The 12,323-nt window shown below is 48.4% G+C and overlaps 1 protein-coding gene and 1 long non-coding RNA gene across 3 annotated transcripts in view; one reads left to right on the forward strand and one right to left on the reverse strand.

Annotated features, from left to right (window-relative positions):
• Window positions 1-12,323, reverse strand: part of SNTB1 (syntrophin beta 1) — a 245,040-nt gene that overhangs the window by 157,232 nt on the left and 75,485 nt on the right. The window lies entirely within an intron of this gene.
• Window positions 10,605-12,323, forward strand: part of LOC121820373 (uncharacterized) — a 44,921-nt gene continuing 43,202 nt past the window's right edge. The window contains exons 1-2 of the long non-coding RNA XR_006060895.2: window positions 10,605-11,092; window positions 11,456-11,759. This is a non-coding gene — a long non-coding RNA (uncharacterized LOC121820373). The remainder of the gene's footprint in view (window positions 11,093-11,455; window positions 11,760-12,323) is intronic.

The following is a 12,323-nucleotide window of genomic DNA, read 5'->3' on the forward strand; positions in this document are numbered from 1 at the left end:
AAGCCCAGGACCACTAGACTGTTAGAGCCAAGAGGACAATATCTAAACCTATCAGAGGCTGGAGTATATTTGGAGAAAGGAGTCCATTATTAGCGTCTCTCATATCCCATTCTCTCTATGTTTAAGGACACCCCATGTCAGAAGCACACATATCTGGAGCATGGGGTGGAACTGGATTGAATTTAGCCTTTAGCCAGGGTAAGTGGATATGCCAAGAGTGCCTTCCCAGGGTAGTTCTGAAACATCCCTTTTTGCCCGTCACAGAGATGGGGGCCTGCATCTACCAGGAGATGGCATCTGAAAGATCAGTGTGCAAAACGTCATCTGTCACGCTCGCCCTCAGCGAGGCCAGAGCTTGTGCTGGCAGTTCTGGCCAGCTGTGTAATTCAATTTTTTCCAAGGGAACTGGAGCCTGGCCCGTACAAGTATGACATGAATCCTGCATTTCACAGAAGGTGATTTGCCACAGTAAATAAACCCACACTAGGAAAAAAACAGAATTTTGAGATGGACATTTTAAGTCCTTTCTGGCAGAGATTTTCTTCACTAAAATCATTGTCTTCAAATCTAAATAGGAAGCACATATTATTGCCAAAGAGTTTTCTCAAGAATTAGTCTTAGAGGATGAGGTGTCAATATATTAGTAAATTCCAAACCCTCATACAAAAATTTCAGAAGTCTCTGTTAACCGAACTAACAGAAGAGCTTTGGAAATGACCCCTTGTTCAGGTGGCAACTTGGGCAGGAATAATGCCCTCCTGGGAAGCAAAGGTATACAAAATTTATTAAAATATCAAGTCACATTTGGAGAGAGGTATAGAAGTACATTTCCTCAACGTCACTGCCAGTCTGTGAGTGTAAGTTTCTCTCCTGCTTCCTGTGGAAACAACATCTGCTCTTACATTCAACCCAAGCCACCTCTGATATTTATTGCATTTGCTGAATGCTGAAAGGATCTGAAATGTTAAACCTCTTGATCTGTTGGCACTCTGGGATTTCTGTGAAAAGATGAGCTACATAATAGGACAAACTGGAGAAATATCATGTACCCAAAAGACATAAATCCCCAATCATAGTGGAATTCTTTTTCAATACACAACTCTGGAAGTTGTAAAAATAGATCCAACCTTTATCTTGTAATTTTCTTCTCATTCTTCCTCAACATGCATAGCTCCATTTCTTTAAATAAGTAAAGTACATTCAAGGTCATTCAGTCTGGACTTAAGCCAGTCACTTCTCCAAAACAAGTTTAAATGCATGAAAGTCAAAGCATGTGTTTGGTCTCATTAAGCTCACAATATCCTTAGGAGAGGAACAGAGAATTTGGTTTATTATCCAGCTGGTAATGAAGGATGCATTGCTTGCAATTAAGTGAGATCTACAGTTTATTTTTATCCAGTGCGCAAGCTGCTTGATTCTCACTGAAATGCGAGGCTGGCAGTTACTCAGCAGAAACCAGAAGACAACGGTGAGCAAGCTTGCTTCACACGAGCTGGGTGTCTGGGAAAGAAAAGCAGTTAAGAGAGAAAAAGGGAGGTTTGGTTTTTATGATTAAAGATGTCTCCTTCAAAGGAGTGATAAACAGAAGATGCCTAGAAACATTGTAAGCAAAGAAGATGGGAAGGACTTGAATCAATGTCTAGGCAAGATTTCAAGTGAAGTCAAGTACTGAGAGTAGCCACTTGGCAGAGAGCAGAGGGTCCCGTCTCCAGGGGCTGAACTGACATGCGAGGAGGGGTGGCATTCTCCTCCCTTTTTTCTCCTCCTCCTCGCTCCTTATTTATTAAGCACTCTGTGTTCACGATACTGTCTGGCTTGCAAGGCAGTGGGGGAAATATTTGATCAAGAGTCTGGACTAATCAAAGAGCCAGATCTCCAACTCATCAAGGGACTAGGGTTTCCAGAGAATGCAATGAAGACAGCTCGCTGACTCCGGCTGTGACGGCCCCAGTCACCTTGGCAAATTCCTTCTGATCTAATCCAGGCACGTTTCTTCAGTTCCTGGTGGAACCCCGGGAATCTTGGTCTCAGTGAGTCACAATGGATGATTTCAATCATCTTCTCTTCAACCAGATCCTGGAATCCTTCACAGAAGGAAAAACTCAAGTCTTTCTTCCCTGCTATTTTAGGGCTGAGTTCGTACCTAGTAAATGTTTGGTGACTATGTAAATATATATTAACACACATATTACTAAACCTCTTTGCTGACACCTGAAAGTAACACAGCATTGTAGATCCACTGTGCACTTCAATCAAAAAGTAAACAGCAAATTAAATAATGAGTGAATAAAAATTACATTTTCCTACCTTAAACACATCTGCTACAGGCTAACTGCTTGAGGGTAAAGTAAGTAAACACTCTCTGCATAATAATAATAGTAATAATGCCAGTATTATTGTTATTACTATTATTATTATTATTACTATTATTGACAATTCCCTCAAAATACACTCCAATGTGGTGTCACATAGCAAAAACCTTAAATTTTTTAAGCCCTATTTAAGCTATTCACACCATATTCTGTTATTTTCTTCACAATCACACAGAAAGAAACTGGTTTCTTGGGCAACGTTCTGCACTCTATTTTATGAAAGCCAATGCTTGTAGTTAACCATCTTTCCCAGGAGCTAACTTTGCAAACACGTGTCCTTGCTCCCTCGGGGAGGACGCTAGAGGTTAAAGGTCTCTGTCTTGGGACAGCTGGTGATCCTGACTTTAGGGAATAAGAACTTTTAGGAATCAGAAGTGCCCACAGCTCACTGTGGGCTCCCTGTCACGAGTGGCTGCTCTGGAGGCAGGACCTTGGCAAGACAGTGAACATCACAGTTTCGTGTGTGTGTGTGTGTGTGTGTGTGTGTGTGTGTGTTTGGCGGCACCACGCAGCATGTGGGATCTTACTTCCCTGACCAGGGATCAAACTCTCGTCCCTGCGTTGGACGCAGAATCTTCCCCACTGAACCCCCAGGGACGTCCCAGCATGACAGTTCAAATGTGCTTACCTTCTCCTGCACCTGAAATTCTACAACTTCGTGATTTCCCGTTGGAAAGAGAAGTTGTTGCTAGCCCTGTGAAGTAGTTTGGGGACTGCTAAATAATTCACACAAGGGCAAAGAAGAGGTCTAGAGCCTGGGCTTCTCCGAACAGCAATTTTCTTACTGATCCCCTCACAGGAGTTTTCACAGGTTTTAATATCCTAGCCAAGAGAGCCGTAGCTCTCTGCAGAAATCCTTAGGTTCCCCAGAAGTGGCCCTTTCATTAATAACTTGTCACTAGTGTTCCCCGGGCTCAACATGCTTCAGGCTTTCTCCTGGATGACCTTTCCCCCCATGAAAGGGGGTTCAGCCTACCGGGGTCAACTAACCGCAGGCCGGTGAGAGACCGCCCAGGAAGACACCGGGCAGACTGACTCGAGAACGCTCTGACCCTGACCCTCAGGCCACTGGGGACCTCGCGGATACTGCACGTGCAGCTCAATGTTCCTTTCAGTCCTGCCTGGACGACAGGAAACACCGGCTGCTGTCAAAGAGCCCGGGACGCGGCCCACCCAACCCCACTCAAACGGCCCGCTCCATATGAAGGCTGCTCCCTCACTGTGAGGTCAGGGTGAAGACCCTGAGCCCTCGCATGACGGCGGCCCTAGCCAAAGGGGTGCTTGGGTGGCTCCAGGGGCCCAGGGAATATGACCAAAAAACGCTGCTCATCAGCTGTTTCTTTGTTTCAGCTTCACCATAACACTCTCTCTCTCTGATTTCATTTTCACTGATGGAGATTCTCAGTTAGCAAATACCGTGGAGCCTCCAGAGCACTGAGGTCTGCCTTCTCCACTGGGAGAAGCTCCCGGCCTTGCTACAGAGGCTGGACAGGGGTCTAGCCATGAGCATGCATCGTGAGCCCTTCCCGAGGTACTGATGGTAAATGGCCAAGAACAGTGTGCAGGGGGGAGGGGGCCAGGGAGGGTCAAGATGAACTTTCCTGTTGTGTGCTTCAGACACAGAAACAGGGGCAGAGTTAGAAGCTGCTTATTCGATCCCCACACTTTTAGAGAGAGGAGCGTCAGGATACTTTCAGAGAAAACGAAAACGAAATGAAAAACAGAGCCCTCTTTCCTCAAGTAGCTCAAACAAGGGAGGACTTCCGTGGTTCCTGGGGACAGGCTGAAGGTGGAAGAAGCAAGGTGTCAGGCGTGCCACGGATCAGCTGAGTCCTGCCTGAACCAGACGAGAGAGGCCACCCCTGAGCTCCTCTCAAAGGACTCAGCTCCTGTCCGCCCCTGGCCACACGCCTCCCGTGGAGTGAGGAGACCTTCAGACCAAGAAAATGCGCCCAATTGGAGCCTGTCGCTGCCTCCCTTTCGATTCCCTGGAATTTCCTAATTGGCCCCAAGCGTGGTTCCAGGGTATGCAGGCATCTCTCTTCCTTGTCTTTCGTCCTGAGGACCATTGAGCCAGAAGACAGCAACCTCAGGCTCAAGAGAAGCAAAAGCAGCGCACGTTCGTCGAGGCAGGGCTTGGACAGAGCTGTGCGGGCTGAAGCGCCTGCTCACACGAGCATAAAGCATGTGATGGCGTCTGTAGGGCCCAGGGTGGGGCTCGGGAGGGCACGGGGTCCCCAGGGCACTTTGCTGCCTGCTCTCCCACCAGTTTCCCTCACCACTTTCTGCAGTGGAACTCCAAGGAATCTGAGAATTTTATTTATAATTTTTTTATATTGGCTGTGTCGGGTCTTCATTAAGACGTGCAGGTTTTCCATTTCGGAGAGCAGGCTTTTCCTTGGTTGTAGCCCACGGGCTTCTCACTGCAGCGTTCGAGCTTAGCGGCCCCGTGGCACATGGATCCTAGTTCCCCAGGGACTGATCCCGCATCCCCTGCATTAGAAGGGGGACTCTTCACCGCTGGACCACCAGGGCAGTCCCTGAGAATTTTAAATATGATCCAGCAAAGGAGATGGCCACACTGATTTTATTTGATTTTAAAAATCTGTTTTAAAATGTTAAAGTATTTAGACTTGTAGCATGTGGATCTCCACTTGTATTCATGCCCAGGGCTCTGAAAATCTTACTATTAGGAGCAGGCCTGCTTCTGACACATCCCTCACTCACTAACTGCTTCTTGGGAGGGAAAAGGAAAGAAAAACTAAGCATTATTTGGGAGGTGGGCAGTGAGGCTTCTGGGAGGCTGAGTATGAGGTACCAGGAGCTGCTAAAACAGGGAGAGGCTGAGGGAAATTAAAGCCACAAGCAAGAATAGAGCACATTCCCCCCCCCCCCCAAGCTCCAAATATTACACTCACTCCGGCAGAAGAGTGTCAATCTTCACTAGAAAGGAGGAAGAGTCCTTTCTCCTGCCTCTGCCTCTGTGATTCCGAAGTCTTTTGAAACCACGAGCAGGAAAGGGCAGCGGAGGCGTCCATCAGCGTCCGCTTCGAGCCCTGACCTCCGCCCCATCTCAGAGCAAAACGCCTGGGTGTAAGAAAGTCTTGTCCAGGATGCTCCTGGCACCCACCGAAGACTTCACTTTCCAGCGCGGAGGTGGGTCCCAGCCCGGGTAGGGGAGGATGCCACCTGCCTCTCAGCCAAAAGAACCAAAAGTAAAACAGAAGCAATATCGTAGCAAATCCAAAAAAGACTTTAGAAAGTTTCAGAAAACCAAAGGTTCTCATTCTCCTGTTTGTGAAACAACTTCAAACTATCCATTTATTTCAATAAAAATTGTATGCTCACTGTCAGGATCAGAACACAGTCATACGGGGGAAGGAGGGGGTGAGACGAGTTGAGAGAGTGGCACCAACACACACACACTGCGTGTGTAACACCGACAGCGAGCAGGACGCAGCCGTGCAACGCAGGGAGCTCCCTGGGCGCTCGGCGCGGACCCGGGGGGGGGGGGGGGGGGGCGAGGCCGAGCGCGAGGGGGCACATGCGTATCTGCGGCTGATGCACGCGTACAGCAGAAACCAACACAACACCCTAGAGCAATTGTCCTCAAAGACAGAAAAATTAGAGAAAAGAATGCAGCCACAAATTCTCCGAGAAGTCTGGGCCACCACACCGTCTGGAGAGGGCGGACGTGGTAGATACACAGACAGGGGTGGAGGGGCCGGCAGCACACCAGGCCGCGCGCGCTAAGTGACGGCGGAGTCGCTCAGGGGAACCCGGGCCTCCCGCGTTGCAGACAGACACGTCACCCTCTGAGCCACCTGGGAATTAAGGCCGCACCAGCTGAGCAATTTCAGTTCCCCCTAGTGTGCCGTGCCCAGGAGAGCCCCAGATGTGTCATAAGGCTGTGGACAAATCCCCGTGTGCCCTTTGGGGTGCCCAGTGCTAAGCCTACTAGGCTTGCCTAGCACCCAGAGAAAGAGAAAACTTTGAAGTTTTCCTTCAAAGCACCCAGAGGAAACGCGAAGCTTTTCCTGTCTTCCCCGCTCCCTATATGGCCCCTGTTCCAGGGCCCAGCATCCTGGTTCTGGTAACAGCCTGACATAAGCCGGTCGGGACAGACCGAGTCTTTCTCAGCATAAGACACGGCCAATCAGCATCAAACCCTCTTGACTCCGTGTCCCTGTGACCTCATTCTCACAACTTTCTCTTCCTTACACTTCTGATCTGCATGCGTCTCCTGCTCCTGTCTGCTGCAAGTGAATCCAACTTCACAGAGACTCCTCGGGTCAGGTCACTCAACAAGCTTTCCTGCCTGCCCGCCCATTGCCACCCCCAGCCATTCTGAACGGGGTTAGGACAACAAGGGTGAGAGATACACGCAAGTGCTTTGAAAGGCATCACTGGCAGCTTTTCCAAACCCAAACTCTGAAAATACACCAAGGTGATGTTTTCTCTGCCAAGGCAAGGTAAAGAAGTCCCTACCGCTTTGGCAGGACATTGGGGGTAAAAGTGAAGAGGAACTAAAAAGCCTCTTGATGACAGTGAAAGAGGAGAGTAAAAAAGTTGACTTAAAGCTCAACATTCAGAAAACTAAGATCGTGGCATCTGGTCCCATCACTTCATGGGAAAGAAATGGGGAACAGTGGAAACAGTGTCAGACTTTATTTTGGGGGGCTCCAAAATCACTGCAGATGGTGACTGCAGCCATGAAATTAAAAGACGCTTACTCCTTGGAAGGAAAGTCATGACCAACCTAGATAGCATATTCAAAAGCAGAGACATTACTCTGCCAACAAAGGTCCGTCTAGTCAAGGCTATGGTTTTCCAGTGGTCATGTATGGATGTGAGAGTTGGACTGTGAAGAAAGCTGAGTGCCAAAGAATTGATGCTTCTGAACTGTGGGGTTGGAGAAGACTCTTGAGAGTCCCTTGGACTTCAAGGAGATCCAACCAGTCCATTCTAAAGATCAGCCCTGGGTGTTCTTTGGAAGGACTGATGCTAAAGCTGAAACCCCAACACTTTGGCCACCTGATGCAAAGAGTTGACTCATTGGAAAAGACCCTGATGCTGGGAGGGATTAGGGCCAGGAGAAGGGGACAACAGAGGATGAGATCGCTGGATGGCATCACCGACTAGACGGATGTGAGTTTGAGTGAACTCTGGGAGTTGATGATGGACAGGGAAGCCTGGGGTGCTGCGATTCATGGGGTCGCAAAGAGTTGGACATGACTGAGCAACTGAACTGAGCTGGGGGTAATCAGAGGGTGATGCTGCCTAGTCCTGGGAGGGTTCCCAGGGGACTCAGCCGTAAAGCACCCGCCCATGCAGGAGACACGAGTCCCAGCCCTGGGTTGGAACGATTCCCTGGAGGAGGAAATGGCACCCCACTCCAGTGTTCTTGCCAGGAAAATCCTATGGACAGAGGAGCCTGGTGGGCTACAGTCCACGGGGTGGCAAAGAGTCCACCATGAGTGAGCACACGAGCAGGCAACCACAGGTACCCATGATGCTACGTCAGGACTGGGTGAGAGAATATATCATATTTACTGAGAAGGAGAGTGACCAACTTCCTTCCTCCCGTAGAAGCCTCAAGCTATCAGTCATCAAGGATCTTCCGAGAACCTCTATTTACTGCACTAAATCCAGGCCAGAACTTCAGAGACTTGATTCAGACATGAGGAAAAATTTCTGACATTATGAGGGGATTTAAATACTTGAGTATATTCCCGAGGTATTTTTGGGTAGCTTCCCTGTTTTTCAGTTTTTATAAACTGATTAGACTTTGCAGGGGATGCTATTAATATATCAATAGTTTCCTAGCTAAGTTCCAGAAAACTCTAGAGTGTCATGGAATCTCAGACTTCTATAAAGTATGCTTTAAAGGGCTACACAAATATTTGGTTAAGATTTCATTTTTCAGTGAAAACTTACCTTTGATTATTTTTTGAACAGCAATAAATAGGGGTTCTCATGGATTTCAATGTGTCTTGCATGAAACTTTGACAGGTGGGCGCACACCAAGGTCTGGGCTTCTGCTGCGAGGCTAAGTCACGCTTCTAAGGGCCTTCCGCAGCGTGCCCTCAGCCAACTGCAGCGCCGTGTGTTAGACACTGACGGCGGGCCACAGACACTTATCTGTGTGGGCCATGCTCTGCCCATCATCACACAGCCAAAATGAGATGCTGAGGTGTACAGGAAGCTGCCAGTGCCACTTGTAACTTCCAATTAAAAAGGGTTGTCTAGCCAAAGCAGCCTTATTGCTTTAATTGGTTGCCTTCTTAATAAGTAAATATGCAAAGCTACACTTATAAAATAAATGTATGCAAATATAACCTACTGGCACTTGTTGATATTCTGTGTGCTCAGTTGGTCAGTCGTGTCTGACTCTTCGTGACCCCATGGACTGTAGCCCACCAGGCTCCTCTGTGCATGGGGTTCTCCAGGCAAGAATACTGGAGTGGGTTGCCATTTCCTTCTCCAGGGGATCTTCCTGACCTGGGGATCACACCCAGGTCTCCCACATTGCAGGTGGATTCTTTACCATCTGTGTCACTAGGGAGTCCCTGTTGATATTCTATATAGATTTATTGATAAAAAATAATGTCATGGTTAAAAAAAAGTTAGAGGGACTTCTCTGGTGGTGCAGTCGTTAAAACTCTGCAGTTCCAATGTGGGGGTGCAGGTTTGATCCCTGGTCAGGGAAGTAAGCCAGAAAAAATTTTTTTTTATTTTAAAAAAGCTTGAAAACACTGCTTTAGATAAATGTGGGAGTGACTTCAAAAAGTCCCGTCCAATATGGTTCTTTTATAACACACTTGTTCCATCTATATCAAAGAAATATTTTGTATGGAACAATATTTGTATCGTTATGTTGTTACACAAAGATGGTTCAAATGAGCTCCATACAGCACAATATTTTATATATATACACACACACATACACATTACATGTTATACATGCTTATAGAAGACTTAAATTGTATATGCCATTGTTACAAAACTATACAGAAGGCCACTGAAATTATTTTTAGAATGCAAAGCAAAGGCATTTCCTCAGTGTTAGAAGGATGGATGTGACTGGCATTACTTCCAAATGCAGAGAGTAAATAAACGTGTGAGACGAGTCTGGAATTTGCTAAGCCTGCTCTGTGAATCCCTTCATTCACTCCTAGTTGGTTGATTAGGCAAGAGGCACCACACAGCTCAGGTCATATGCTCGAGCTTAGACACAGAGGCCTCTGGGTCCAAGTTCCAATTCTGCCCCCTCAAAAGCTGTATATCTTTGGCCTCTCTCGGTACATCTTCCTCTCTGGCCTCCCTCTGTATATCTTTGACCTCTCTCAACTTCAAAATTTCCCATCAACACAATAAAGACAATAACTTCCCAGCAGGACTACCATAAAGGAAATGAAATAGGCGTACAGCTGTAGAACCGTGTCCAGCTCATACTGAACGTCCAGTAGTACATGGTAGCTACTATTCTTCCTAAGGTATGTTTCCCGCCACGAGGTGCTTCCAGTCTCGCAGAAAGACAGCAGACATGAAACAGACAACGATGCTTGGGCTTCCCAGGTGGCTCGGTGGTCAAGAGTTCTTCTGCTAACGCAGGAAACACGGGTTTGATCCCTGGGTTGGGAAGATCCCCTAGGGAGGAAACAGCAACCCACTCCAGTATTCTTGCCTGGGAAATCCCATGGACAGAGGAGCCTGGCAGGCTACAGTTCATGGGACTGCAAAGAGTTCGACATGACTTAGCGACTCAGCGACAGCAAAGGATGCCACACCCCGTCATCACTGCTGGAGAGGCGTGACGAGTGTGTCTTGGGAACGCAGGGGCAGCATGTGTGATGGAGCATGAGTCGGGGAGTCTCCAACTCGTGCTCACTCACTGGGCAGGAAGAAGACTAGTTCAGGCTCTGCCAAGAACTTTTGGGCCCCTGAAGCTGGAAAAGAAACCAACAGAGAACAGCAGAGAGAAAAGAGGCTTTGGACATTCATCAGCCTTTCTACTGCAGCTTCAGCCTGGGTCCCTTGCAAACCCCCCCTGTGGCAGGGCACCAGACAACACGCATGTGAGCTCCTGGACACAGGGTAGGCTGAGTGACAGCCATGCGCCTGGGCCTGCCTACTTCGTTGGGTTCTGGTTGGCACACATCGCTACATTCCTGCCCCGCCGCTAGGAACCGTGGAGTCCCCTGCTCAGTCCAGTGAGTGCTCCGCAACTCTGATTAGAGCTCTCACCAGCAAGCTGAACTCTCAACATACACCACACTCCAGCTTCCAAACACCGAGCCCTATTTTCAGGAGCGATTCCCTTCTAGGGAACTTGGAATAGGGAAAAGAGTCACTTGATGGAAAGAAAGCACTAGATTTTAGAGCTATGGCTGTAAATTAGGTCACAGGATCTTTTATGATCTCGAACCTGATACAAGGTTTGAACTTTGGAAACCATTCTTCTTGGTCTTTTTCTGTTTTTAGGAAATGGAAAACAGATTTAAAAAGGTAAGGCCCCCAAATGAGATGGTATCAGCTAGAGAGCGAGAAAGGCAGGGATGGGAGACCCGCACAGCTGAGTGAGGAAGACAGTGGGCAGACAGACCCGCGGAGAGGAGAAGCGCCAGGAGGCCGGCGCCGCTGGCAGAGCCGGGAGAGGAGGCTGCCTGGCAGGGAGCACGTGGACCGTCGTGGAGCGGCCGTGGCGGACAGGCGGTCCGGTGAGTGAGGGGTCTGACTCCACGGCAGCTGCTGACGGGGGCTCCACGCCTCTCCGCGTGGCCTCTCTCCCTGGTACCACAGCTGACTTCACTCCGAGGTGGGTGGTTCTTTAGACACCGAGAGCCTTTCATCTGAAGGCTTTTCAACTCCTCTGCCTCAGAACTTTCTCCAAAGATGCAGAAGGAAGAGGGGATGAGGCGGGGAAGCGAGAGGGAAGGCGAGGGGCGGGAGGAACTGGAGGGCGAGGCTGCAGCCTGCAGACCTCTGCGGGGCTTATCCCGGGTGCTTTGGGAACAGTCCCTGCACGCGCCCCCAGCTGTCCAAAGCGTGCCGAGCTCACTATTTCAATCTGTGCTCTCCAGGGACTTCCATTCTTTCCTGTATCAGCCTCTCTGCCCTCAGCCCAGCTTCTTGAGATCACCTCCCAAGCAACGCCCTGCACCGAAGTCCTTGCCTCAGACTCTGCTTTCGGGGGCCCCCAATCGGAAAGAGGGCTGAAGGAAGGAAGTTGGTGGCGGGAGCTGCAGCAGAGAAAGAGCTGCTGTCATGCCCGGGAAGTGGGCGATGACACACGTGTCAGTCACAGTGAACAGGCTGGAAGGAAACGAAAGACGTGTCTAGTCCACCTTTTTACCTCAAGACAGGTGCCTCATCAATCTCAGGCAGGTGAGACTTTCTTAGGAGTTGCTATGTGAAATCCTGCAATATCATTAACCAAATCTATTAAGTTAATCATTATTATCAACACTGATAATGAATTAGACCACTAGTACCAAAAGCGCTAAAAAAAAAAAAAAAAAGGTGTGACTGTTGACTTGTTACAAACCAAGCCAATCGACCTGCCCAACCTGCTAGGGGCGGTCAGCATCTCATTGCCCTAAAACTGCGCACTACGGCCTCTCCCTTCCTGCCCCAAGAAGGCTGCTGTGTCCACCGCATATTTAACCTGAACCAAAGTCTTCCCTGCTCACTGGTGCGGCTTCGCCAGCGCTATTAGGCTCATCCTTACTTGTATGTTCTGTGTTCATTTAGTTCTGAAAATCTATTTTTTAGCACTTACATTTCTTCTTTTAATTCCTATTTTCTATTGGAGCACACTTTATTAACAGTGTTGTCTTAGCTTCAGGTGTACAGCAAAGTGACTCAGTTACACATGTATATGCACTTTCTTTTTTTTTTTCAAATTCTTTTCCCATTTAGGTTATTATGCTAAAAACTTACATTTCTTTA

Source organism: Ovis aries, chromosome 9 (genome assembly GCF_016772045.2).
Source record: "Ovis aries strain OAR_USU_Benz2616 breed Rambouillet chromosome 9, ARS-UI_Ramb_v3.0, whole genome shotgun sequence".
NCBI classification, from domain to species: Eukaryota; Metazoa; Chordata; class Mammalia; order Artiodactyla; family Bovidae; genus Ovis; species Ovis aries.